The sequence below is a fragment of the Podarcis tiliguerta genome (assembly GCF_965153285.1).
Source record: "Podarcis tiliguerta genome assembly, chromosome: 12".
NCBI lineage: Eukaryota > Metazoa > Chordata > Lepidosauria > Squamata > Lacertidae > Podarcis > Podarcis tiliguerta.
In genome coordinates, this window is record NC_139545.1 from 25780322 (window position 1) to 25792945 (window position 12624).

At 41.7% G+C, this 12624-nt stretch overlaps 1 protein-coding gene across 4 annotated transcripts in view; it reads left to right on the forward strand.

Annotated features, from left to right (window-relative positions):
- Positions 1-12624, forward strand: part of HYCC1 (hyccin PI4KA lipid kinase complex subunit 1) — a 51030-nt gene that overhangs the window by 2859 nt on the left and 35547 nt on the right. For 3 of the 4 annotated variants that reach the window (XM_083405438.1, XM_083405450.1, XM_083405442.1), the window contains one exon: positions 5322-5429. The gene's annotated coding sequence lies outside the window, so the exon portion shown is untranslated. Of the gene's footprint in view, positions 1-4344; positions 4425-5321; positions 5430-12624 lie in introns of those variants that run through there. The other variant, XM_083405452.1, reaches the window with a different exon arrangement.

Below are 12624 nucleotides of genomic sequence, written 5' to 3' on the forward strand. Positions count from 1 at the left end.
CCTCTCTTTTCATAGGGACGCGGGTGGCGCTGTGGGTAAAAGCCTCAGCGCCTAGGGCTTGCCGATCAAAAGGTCGGCGGTTCGAATCCCCGCGGCGGGGTGCGCTCCCGTTGTTCGGTCCCAGCGCCTGCCAACCTAGCAGTTCGAAAGCACCCCCGGGTGCAAGTAGATAAATAGGGACCGCTTACTAGCAGGAAGGTAAACGGCGTTTCCGTGTGCGGCTCTGGCTTGCCAGAGCAGCGATGTCACGCTGGCCATGTGACCCGGAAGTGTCTCCGGACAGCGCTGGCCCCCGGCCTCTTGAGTGAGATGGGCGCACAACTCCAGAGTCTGTCAAGACTGGCCCGTACGGGCAGGGGTACCTTTACCTTTACCTTTACCTCTCTTTTAGGGTGACCATCACACGGTGATTTTTTAAAAATGTTAAAAACAAACACTTGAACAAGATTCAGACAGCAGAGGATCAGGAGCATGCAAGAAGATCAATAAAATGCTGGGTGAATTTATAGTTTAAAAAAAGTATTCTAGGACTGCATAAAGACCATAAGAGAAATTGCTAGCAGTAAAAGGCAGGATCTGAAGTCAAAACCTGCTTTCACCAGTAGATGTCATTATAGCAGTGGTAATAGAGATATAACTCTGATACAATAGCCCAGTGAAATAATGAACTTAGCAAAAAAAAAAAAAAAAAAAAAAATGGAAAGTTTTTGTTACAAACCTGTTGCTGGATTAATTGAGATCACTCTTTTTTTTTAATTGAGCAAAACATTTGTACTCAGATAGGCTAACAAATTAATTGGCCAAATGTTGCAGCCCTGATTCTTGATGAGTGTTGCACATGCAAACTGTTCAGTGGCACAAGGGGTCAGTGTGCCTGGCTGTTAACCAGAAGGTTGGTGGTCCGAGCCCACTGAGGGGCGGCTGGATTCCTCCATTGCAGGGGATTGGGCTGGGTGATCCTCGGGGTCCCTTCCAACTCTACAGTTCTATAATTCTGTGCAAGACTCCATTCTCTGCACTAGTGTGTGACAGGTAAGGGACTGGAGGAGGTGCTGGTAAATTGACTTATCTCCTGGAATTCCACCAACACCAACACACAGAGAGCAACACAAGGCCTTTGGAAGAAGCCAGTAAGGCAGGTGTGAGGAACCTTTGATCATCTAGATGTTGCTGAACTACAACTCCCATCACCCCTGACCAGTAGTTCAGTAAGTAACACCTGGAGAGCCAAGGTTTCCCCACACCTGCAGCAAGGCAGCAACTACAATGCAACAGCACTATGACAATTATGTAATAAGCTTGTTTGTCTCCACTCCATAAGCCCTTACATCTGATCTATCCATTACCCCGCTCACCTTGAGAATCCATAATAATAAAGGACCCCTGAATGGTTAAGTCCTGTCAAAGATGACTATGGGACTGGGGTGCTCCTCTTGCTTTCAGGCTGAGGGAGCTGGCGTTTGTCCACAGGCAGCTTCCCAGGTCGTGTGGCCAGCATGACTAAAATGCTTCTGGCGCAACAGAACACAAAGAAGGAAACCGCAGCACACGGAAACGCCATTTACCTTCCCACCGCAGCGGTACCTATTTATCTACTTGCACTGGCGTGCTTTTGAACTGCTAGGTTGGCAGGAGATCCACGGTGCAACAGTGGACAACTGATGTGTGCAATCAGACTATTTGATTGCAATCTTAAGTAGTTTCAGGCGGGAATAAATCCCATTAATGACAGTGAGGATGCATTTCTGAGTAAATTTCATAGTATGTAACTGCACACACCCACACACTCTGTTGTAAATCTCATTTGTGTTAGCATGTGTATTGTTTTCCCAAGGTGCCCTTCTATGTTCTGTCGTGTAAGACTCCATTTGAAAATGCTGAGGAAATCCTCCTACCATTGTCTCTTCATAAACAAGCTCCCACACCCTCTTTTCATCTGAATTGATGAGTCGCATTAATCAGAATTGAGGGAGCATTTTTACTATGATTACTAAGTGTTACCTGCAGCTTTGGCACTGTAAAGCTGTTCAGTAATCACTTTAATGCATTAAGTGAAGAGAAAATCTGTAGAGAACATCAGTAAAGCAGCAGGTTAGCTGGTATATATAGGCAACACAAGCATTGACATTTGGATGCCCACAGGGATTTATTTTGTAGCACAGAAGCATTTCAAAATAAGCCACAGATATCTAGCTGTTGTAAGACAGAATGGATGATAGCCTGATCTTCTCTGCAACAGATGTCTAACATAGATACAGGTATGATTTCTGCTCACCCTCCTCATCTTCAAAAGCTGCATCTAATATTTTTCAATATTAGAATTACACTTTTAACAGTGTAGTCTTGTCTATATTTACTCAGAGGCAAATCCCACTGTGTTCAGTAGGACTTGCTCTTAGGTGCATGTAATCATAGCCCATAGTCGAATGTTTGGGTCAAAAAAGCAGAGCATTTAAAGGCATTTTACTCTGGAAACAGACCCCCATTTAATTGTTTGTTTTATCAATAACCACTGCTTTTTTCTGGGGGGACGAAGGGTTCACATACCCCTAAACATTTTGTAAATCTTTGTACTTTTGTCCATTTACTGTATTTATTTCCCCCGATTTGAACTGTATAACGGTGATTTTATTGAGTCAAAATGGGAGTACCCCTAAACATTTTTTAAGGAAAAAGCACTGTCAATAACAAATCACAAACACGCATATACCAATGATCAGGGTAATGCCTTTGAATGGAAATTAGTTGGCAGCTCTCTCCTCTTGGCTCTGTTCAGTCTCAAGCTGGTCACACAGGCCTTCACACATGTGCAAGGTCTTAGAGACAAATATTCTTCAAGCTAAAAATAGTGAGGGAGAAAAGGTTGGGGGAGGATTGCCCTTCAATAAGCAGCACAGGGACGATGGTAGTGGGGAAAATAGTATTCAGACAAAAGTGGCCAGATTCTGTAAAAAGGAAATAATGGAGATAGCTCTGTGATTATGCCATGCATTTAAAGCACTCATACACCGCTTCAACTGTCATGAATGGCTTCCCCCAAAGAAACCTGGGAACCACAGTTTGATAAGGGTACTGACCTCACAGAGCTACAACCACTAGTACCTTTAGTAAACAAACTATACTTCTCAGGACCTCCAAGTGATATAAAACTACTTCATATGGATGGTGCGAATGAGACCTTTATCACTACATTAGTTAATCATTAGCATATAGTGGCTAAATTGAATCATTAGTTAGTCACTATCATATGGTGGCTGTGTTCAGGGATTTCCCTGAATGTAAGATGTGGGAAACCCAGGACTGAGGCAGCGGCTGCATGCAACCCTCACTCCCAGTGTCCCTGGGTACAAATAGTGTGAAGGACTGAAGAGGGTTTTTATGCGCATTTGACGTGCTTTTTAAAATCCTTCAGATCTTCATGCTAATGATGCAAAGCACTGAAGAACAGATGTTTGAGGCATCGCTTGCTTGTATGCCCCTGGATTCATCCCCAGTCTTTTACGTCATGAAACAAGTTGCGTTCAGTAAAGCTTACGCCCAGGTGTAGGACAATTGATACAGGACATGCATTTATGATTAGCTTAGATCTGATCTATATACACACAACAGATAATGTAGTAAATCTGCTCCTGAACTATGGGGGTGGAGAGAGAGCACTGCTTTGTTGAAATTTTTCTTTGTGGGGGCAGTCCTCAAAGTGTTGGTTAGGACCTTTAAAGCACTAAATCAGGCTTCCTCAACCTTGGCCCTCCAGATGTTTTTGGCCTACAACTCCCATGATCCCTAGAATATGTCACCCAAGTGGATAGTATTCTAGTGATACAGAAAGGTGATCACAACAGCATAGGACAGGCATAGGCAAACTCGGCCCTCCAGATGTTTTGGGATTACAACTCCCATGATCCCTAGCTAGCAGGACCAGTGGTCAGGGATGATGGGAATTGTAGTCTCAAAACATCTGGAGGGCCGAGGTTGAGGAAGCCTGCACTAAATAGTTCAGGATAGTTTAAGGACCTCCTCCTTTTATAGGAACTCTGCTCTTCCTCTGGTCTTCAGCTGAATTTCTGTTTCCTGAACATTTGAGTTTAAGATGAGTTTGCCCAGACGGTTTTTATATGTCTGGGTTTTTATATCACCTCTAGGATTTAGAAGCATGTCTGTTCTCTTGCTCCTTGCCTTCCAACAGTCTGAAGAAATGCTTGTGTTCTGGAAGGCATTTTTGCAGGGGCTCCCAATGCTGCCCTGTTTTCTCTTTGCGCTTTTAGTTGATTTTATTGCTGACATTCTGCTGCTTGTTTTAATCATGACACCTGTTTTATTACTTGGTGTTATGTACAAGTTGCTGTGAAGGGATTCTGATAGATGCTGGCACTCCCCACTTGATGCAACATCTTAACAGATAAGGAAGCTTCGGGAGATGAAAGGTTAGCATCTGAGAGCATTCTTGCTGGGTCCCAGCAGGAAGGAGGAGGAAGAGGAGGGATAATGGAGCTACCAAGGAGAAATACAGACAAAGGATGCCAGAGTGTTTCAGAGACCAGGGGAGAGATTTATACAGGGAGGAGGAAGTAAAGGGAAAAGAGGTGAGCTGCAAAAGGAATCTGGGCTGCCTCAGCAGGGGCAAGAAGAGGAGAAAGAGTCTATCTAGGGTTGTCATCCCTAGTGGTGAGCCAGAGAGAGAGGTGGAAAAGCAGGCAGGAGAGGACACAGTACCAAAAGAGCCAGGATAAGAACTGAGTAAGAGAAGGCAGGACAGAATACAGTGCATAAAAACCGAAGCCGAGTGGAGTGCTGTGACAATGGAGATCTTTGAGTCAGTTCCCCACCAGAGGGTGCTCTGAGTACAAGAGACCACCTGGGGTTCTGAGCGTTCCAGGAACCAGAAGTGGGACCAGAAGCAGAGCTGACAATTATTTATATCTTTGTTAGCCATTTTCAGCGTAAGGCAAAACAGAAAGGCAGAATGTAAGCAACTTTTGAATTCTGCTCCTGCTTCCTAGTGTTCTGTGGGGATCAACTGAGGATGAAGGGGTTTTGTGGACTTATTCCCTCTTGTGGTGCACTGGGTGTAGTGGGTTAAACTTTCTCACCCAACACAGTGCAAGGGGTGAAGGTCAGGCCCTCCTGCCTCCTCAGCTGTTCTGTGCACATCATCGGAGGACCGGGAAGGGTGTGGCTGTGTGTGTGTGGCTTTGGCAAGGACTGAGGGGCAGGCCAGAGGCCTAGGAATCAGCCAGATTAGGCCTATGGGAGTTTCCCATGCCTGGTTTTGGTAAACATTGTCTGTCTTTTTATTCAACAAACAAATTATTTCCTTTCAGGTGCAGTTGTTTCTCTCATTGTGTTTCAAAAACACAGGAGGATTTGGAAAAACAACAATTCAAGGGTCAGACTGGAACAGGAATGAATTTTGTGTAATGCTCATGTAGGTAGGAGATGTATTAATTTATTCATAGGCATGAAAATGACAGAATGGAATAATCCTGTGCCTTTAAAGTGTTAGTTGCACATCTTAGGTTAGAACTATGTGTTGCATTAAATGCTCTGCTGTCACCAGCAATGGCAAGCGTGCCTATAATTTTCTCCTCTGTAATATTTAGGGTGGCTTCCTTTATACTTCTGGTGGTGAATGGAGAAATATAAAATGCCATGTCCGGGTAAATTAGGAGGGAGATAGAAAGAAGTAAGAAAACCAGGAGTCTAAACAAACACACAGCAAAGCAAGGGCTTCAGACTGTCAGTATTTTATGGGAGGGATCTGGGCACATACTGGGAACTGTAGGTTTGCACAGTTAAAGTGGCTTGAATCACTGTCGCCCTGGTACAGCAAATCCACTTTTAAGTGGCCTGGAAACACACTGAAAAGTGTGGAATGAACAAATGCTGAACAGGAAGCCATATAAACACTCTGCTAGTGAATCAGGATGAACACTCATTGTTGCATAACCTGGCCGCAAATAAATCTCAACGAATGCTTAATAAAAACCAGATATAATCTAACATCTGTGTAAGTTTTGTGCAAGCAAATCAGGATGAATGCTCAGTAAATAACAAGCTTATCTGAATAAGCCCTGTATAAAAAATCTGGGACACTAAGACAAGTGTGAACAAACCTGACTTGGTCCATTGCATTATAAAGTCCAGCTCATCCCTCCACAAACTCTCCCTCCCTCATCTGAAAGAAACAGAATTGCCAAACATCTCATGCAGCAATACTAACATGCCTCCGGTGCTATCATGTATATGCAACACCATAAGTGAAATCTTCTACTGTACCTAAATTGAAAGTGGCCAAGTGATTGCCTGTAGATTGCTTGTTTCCCGCTTCCATTTTCTCTAACGTTCTCTGCCCATTCTTTGCACCAAGTAGGCTGTGCAAAGTGCTGCTTCTTGCAAAACCTTCTGAACAGAAAGTGGGAAGCAAGGATGCCACCCAAGTGAAACATGGCATTCCTGCAGTGCTTTCGGCCAACCGTGCACTGCAGTACTGGGTTACCCAAAAGGAGCACATATGAGTCAGTCTCTATTTCTCCTCTAGCTCACAGGGACCCCAACCAATCTGCAGATATCACCATAGCTTTTTTTTGTTAAATAAAGAATGGTATACAGTCAATGCTTTCCCCCTGGGGGTACTCAAGGGTACGCAGTATCGGCACCTTTTTTTCTAGAAGAAAACCACTGGTTACAGTCAACAAATAAGAAACACAACTGTAAACAACTAAAGACGGGTGTTTGCAGGCTTTTTCAATGGTGTTTCAAATATACTCAATTTCACTTAAACGTGCAGTGTTTTGGAACGTAACCCACGGATAAATTGGGAGTTGCCTGTATACATCTTGGCCAAGTACCAGTTTCTATGCCACACCCTGCTCATCTATTGCAAGAAACATAATAGGTAGTTCTCAGGTTCAAGTTAAGGGACATTTACCATTTACTATGTATTGTGAATTCCATAAAGATGGTGGTGCAAGCACTTGCTGCCTGCCTGTAGTGTTTGTGCATGCAATAAAGTTCTGCCATATTCCGTTAAAAATGTCTGGTATCATCTTTGCTTTTGAAGCTAGATGTCCTGTACCTGTGTCTTCCTTTATACAACTATTTCTTCCGGTTGTTGACCCAGCTTTGTAAAACTATTTGCTTTTGAGCAACGCTTTGACACTGTTATATTCGGTTTCATGGTGTATTTTTTCACTTGCCATATAATATTAGAGCAGTAACATTTATAGCACTGGAATAAATAGACTTTGCTAGTATCAGATGCCTTGAAGCAGATTTCCTACAACGTTCCATTAATCAGAGGACAGCTATTGTTTCTGTTCTCTAGTGTTGCAAACATTATCCTTTAATTATATAAGGTTCTGGCATAGGTTTAGTTTTTGGGTTGTTTTTTTAAGTGTCGTTTAAATTACCCTGCCAGATTTGACTTGATCATAAATTTGAAGTTTTGCAAAGCAGAAGTTGGCAAACATCAAGGCTGATAGTTATTTCAGGATTTTTGTTTGTCTGTCTTGCTAGGTTCAGTGAACTAATGCAGTATAAACATATAAGCATGTTTTAAATAGCTGGCAACGTAAGTGGCATTGTGACATCCCATGAGACCTGCCAATGTAAACCAATTAGAAATACAGTGGTGCCCCGGAAAACCCGCTAGACGAAAGGGTTTTCCATTTTGGAGGTGCTTCGCAGGACGAATTTCTCTATGGGCTTGCCTTGCAAGGCGAAAATGTCTTGCGATTCCTGGGGGTTTTTCCGCTCCCCACCCCCTTTTCCTAAGGCACTAAGCTGCTAATACCCTTTTAGCAGCTAATCCGCTAATCCCTTAAGCCTTTAATAGCCGCTAAACCGCTAATAGCGCTAATCCGCTAATGGGCTTGCTTCGCAAGACGAAAAAACCGCTAGACGAAGAGACTCACAGAACGGATTCTTTTCGTCTTGCGAGGCACCACTGTATATGCAAGCTAACTGTTAGGATATAAATGTAATAATAAATAAATAAACTACCTGTCCTCAAGGTGGCACAAGTGGGTCTCCCCTTCCCCATTTTATCCTCACAACAACCCTGTAAAGAAGTAGGTTAGGCTGAAATATAGTGATGGGCCCAAGGTCTTTGGTCAGTTTCGTAAATGACTGGGGATTTAAACCCTGGTAGCCCAGGTCCTAGTTCAACACATTAACCATACACAGTATACAACATCACTGGCATGATGTTAAAGATCTCAGTATTTGTTATGATAATTTTTCCATAAGCTTTGATGACATGTTTTCTATAAACTAGCCATGATATGTGCTGCTTGTTTTGATCTTTCTTTTTTATATTGTAGTGTTTTGCTGCTTTTATTGTACTGTGTTTTGCTGGGTTGGTGGGTATGTGATTCAGTTGTGAATTGCCTTGGAATTTAGAAACTGATGGGTGGTCTATAAATATTTGCAGTAAAATAAAATGTGTGGTACAATCCTGCTTTAGATGTATCATTCAAGCCATGGTTTGTTGATCTGGACATCAGGTAAAATGATGGCTTGACAAACTAGGAAGTGTTGTATAAAACCACAGAATGAGGAGAGTGTCATGTGGGCATTATTACACAATATTGCATGTGTGAGCAGCAAGATGAGTCTACAATAAACTGCTGTATGGATATATGGCCCCCTATGTCGGAATATGGGGAGATATGGCAACCTATGCAGGGGTTATTTTGCACAAAAGCTCAACAACTTTGGGCAAAACTAAAAAAAAAAAATTGCTCCCCCCAAAAAAACATGATATTATGGAAGCATGCATAGAACTTACAACACAGTACTATGCATGTTTACTCAGAAGTACGTTCCTCTCTGTTCATGAGACTTACTCCTAGGTACACATGTTTAGGATTGCAGCCTTAGTCCCTATGCTACACCAGCTCTTGTTGCCAGCTGTTTTTAAAAGGGCAAAATTCCATTTTCACAGCCAGAAAAACAGCTTAACAGTGGACTGAAACTACAAGAAGAAACCAGATCTTCCAATTCTTTCCATCTATTGTCCAACTAACCTTAAAATACTTGTAAATGCTTTGGAAGGAACTGGTTGGACTGCTTTCCTTTTCTGGAATACTAAATCCATTGATATTTTAATCAGCATTGTTGGCTAGTGGAATACTGTAAAAGTAAACATTGCCCCTCTTCTGGAAATCTGAATCAACCCTCATAAGCATAGATGGACGCATCATATACTACAGTAAGCACCTCTGATTTGCTTTTAACTGTGGCCGGCCAAGGCTGTGTACCAGATATGTACACCACACATTTAAAGCACATTATCTCCCCTCAAGGATTCCAGGAACTGTAGTTTTCCCCTCACAGAGCTACAATTCCCAGCATCCTTAACAAACCATAGTTCCCAGGATTCTTTAGGGGAAGTCATGAATGGCATTCAGTTGCCTTTACTTGGAGTAAATCCTTTGAAATTAGTAGACCTAATTTAGTGGTGTTAATTGATTTCAGCGGGTCTACTTTGAGTAAAAAAAAATAGTTGAAAACCTCCCCATGTGTTTTAACTGTATGGTGTGTATGCAGCCTTTGTCTCTGACTGACTCCGAAGCACTTGCTGTTTGGGTTCATGCCCTGCTTGCAGACTTTCCCTAGCTCTCTCTAAGTTTTTGAGCTCACCTAATCACTGAGGGACCGCCATTACGCTTTGACATGTTGAATTTTTGGCTTTGCCCTGCTGGTTCTTGGATCCTTGTGTTTTCTTTTTGTTGATTTTCAACTGAGCTCCTCAGTTCAGTTCTGTTCCAGCTTACAAATAAAGAGCTGCTTTGGAAGAATCGCTGTGTCGTCTGATATGTTCGCCCACAACTTAACAGGTGGTAGGTTTCTTGGGTTGTGAGAAGGGACTGGAAGGTCTTCCCAATGAGTCTAGTTTTGCGGGATCCAAATTTGCAGCTCAATAACACAGGAAGAGGAACAGTTTGAAGATGAAAGTGTTATTGAGCTGCAAATTTGGATCCAGCAAAACTAGACTCAGTGGGAAGACCTTCCAGTCCCTTCTCACAACCCAAGAAACCTACCACCATTATTTGCCATCCACAAGTTGAGAGTTTACACAGGAAATTAAAGCGAAGTTATCCTCTGGATATTACTGACAAATTAAAAATTAACAGATCACTAGTTCCAGGTGATAGCCACCTGAGTGTGTGTGTGTGTGTGTGTGTGTGTATGATAGCAGGGGTGTAGCTACCAACTTTTTTACTTAAACAAATAATTAGCAAATTGTTTATCACATTGGGCCTTACTGCTATACAATTTTTTTAAAGGTAATTACTATACTATGGAAGTTTTAATTGACAGAAAATCAACCACCAGGAAAATATATGCATTGACAAATGTTGTCCCTGAATTAATCAAAACAGTTTGTAATAAATGTTGCAAAAACAGCTCCATCTTTGATTCTCCAAACCTGCTCCTGGCAGAGCAGGCTGCAGAATGCCTTAAAACATATCTTTCAACATTTCTCTGATGAAAAACAGGGACGTCCTAAGGAAAAGCGGAACATTCAGGATCAAATCAAATGCTTGGCAGGGGGTTCGACTCGATGGCCCTTGTGGTCTCTTCCAACTCTATGATTCTATGATTCAAATCAGAAACTGGGACGGCTTCTGTAAATTAGGGGTGTCCCTGGAAAATAGGGACACTTGGAGGGTCTGCCGGGGTGCCAGCCACAAAATGGCTGCCCTGGGGGCATGGCATAACAGAAAATGGCTACCATGTTTAAAAGCACAGAAAGAGACACAACCACAAAATGGCATGGGCATGCCTATTATATTCACCTATCCTCTGTTTGGAAGGTAGGGTGGGTGTTGAATAAAATGTGATGGTGTTTAAAGGATCATTGTTCAACACAGGAAAAGCCAGGAATTGAAGAGGAAAAGCCGTCTCCTGTCCATTGCAGGTTTTTGGAGATATCTGCTGAGCATGATAGGAGGTACCAGTGGGAAATAATTTTTTAGGGAAATAATGCAAAGGGAAAGGATAAATGTGATTTTTATTCTTTGGTTTGTTTTGCGTATAGCAGTACAGTATCGTCTGAGCCAGATTTTTCTGTTGCTTAGAAGGTAGTTCATCAGCAGTACTTGAAAATTGATGGCATTCTCTTTGCACAAGAAAGAAAAGAGGGAGCAGAGAAATCTGCTAGATGTGTTCCAAAATTATCTCTTTCCCAGTGTACTTTCATTAAATATAACTCTGTACTTCTTGACCCTGGCTGGCTTCTGAAATTATTCACTATGAAGGTCTGGTTCTTTTTGCCATGGAAAAGCACTGAAGTTTTTTGTATCCTGTGTTGAAAAGCCCCAGCTGTTATGGCTGGAAAATTAAATAAGCAAGAGCAAGACTATATTACATAATTAGCCAGTAGTGCATACACTAACACTAAACTGTTGAATTAAAACCTTTATTGCCAAATAAAAACGTTAGTTAAGCAGAAGTTTATGAAAGTTTGCACCTTTAGATACGGTATTGAAATTCTATGGAGGCTGTTGTAAGATGATAAACTGCTGTATAGATAAGGAGAGGTGAGTAATGAAAGTTTAAAAAATAAACTACAGAAAACTGGCAGTAGAAATGTGTATGATTATTTTTTTTTTGCAAAAAATGCACATTACATGTATTCTATGGAAAATGAACAATTCCCCTTAATCTCTCTCTCTCTCTCTGTGTGTGTGTGTGTGTGTGTGTGTGTGTGTGAGAGAGAGAGAGAGAGAGAGAGAGAGAGAGACAGAAATGAGTTCCAACAAGGAGACACCCAGGTCAGGAGAAAAGTTACAGGCAAGTTGCAACTTTTCTGCTCCTGTGTCATATATTAAATTGAACCAGTAATGACTCATCCAATCCTTGCTAATCCTCCCTACTGCAAGATAGGTGCATGTAGAAAATTAATGAATAATCTTTTAAATCTTTAGGGCATTTTTGTGTAAGATCAGTTATATAAAAACTCTTTTAGGTTAATATACCCTTGGTTATAATATATGACGAGTTTTAAAAAGTTCATATTGTACCAAAAGATTTAAACAGTTCTGTGATTCTGTGATTCTGTGATTCTGTGACTTTATTTTTTTAAAAGGCCACCCACCTTTCAGGGGGCTTTTTTGTATGAAAAACCAAAATCACTATCATTATGTGTTAAAGAAATCCATGATGGGAGATGCCAGATGGTTCTTCTTGATGATTGATTTAGTAAGCCTATAATCATCTATTTTTTCCCCATTTTGAAAGATCCTAAGAAGAGATTTCATACATACAACTGTCAGCTGGTAGGGGGAGGGCCCCTGAGTGGCCAAAACCAAGCATACAAAAAGATCAAAGGAAGGATGATTAATCACATGACTTTCCTGTTAATTTTTTTTGTTAGTAAACATTCAAAAGTCTGGCACGGTTTCCATTGCTAGGCACAAGATGATCCTAAGAGTGTTCAACAATAAACACCATTGCTACTTTCAATTCAACTTTTAAGTACTCTTACAGCCATGTTCTACATATTGTTACAGCTCTGGGGTTACAGAGTTTGGGGGCGCAAAGGCACTCATAAGTGCTAGAATTAATGAATGGTATAATTTAGATAATATTTGCAGTATTGAAGGGAAGATACCAGGG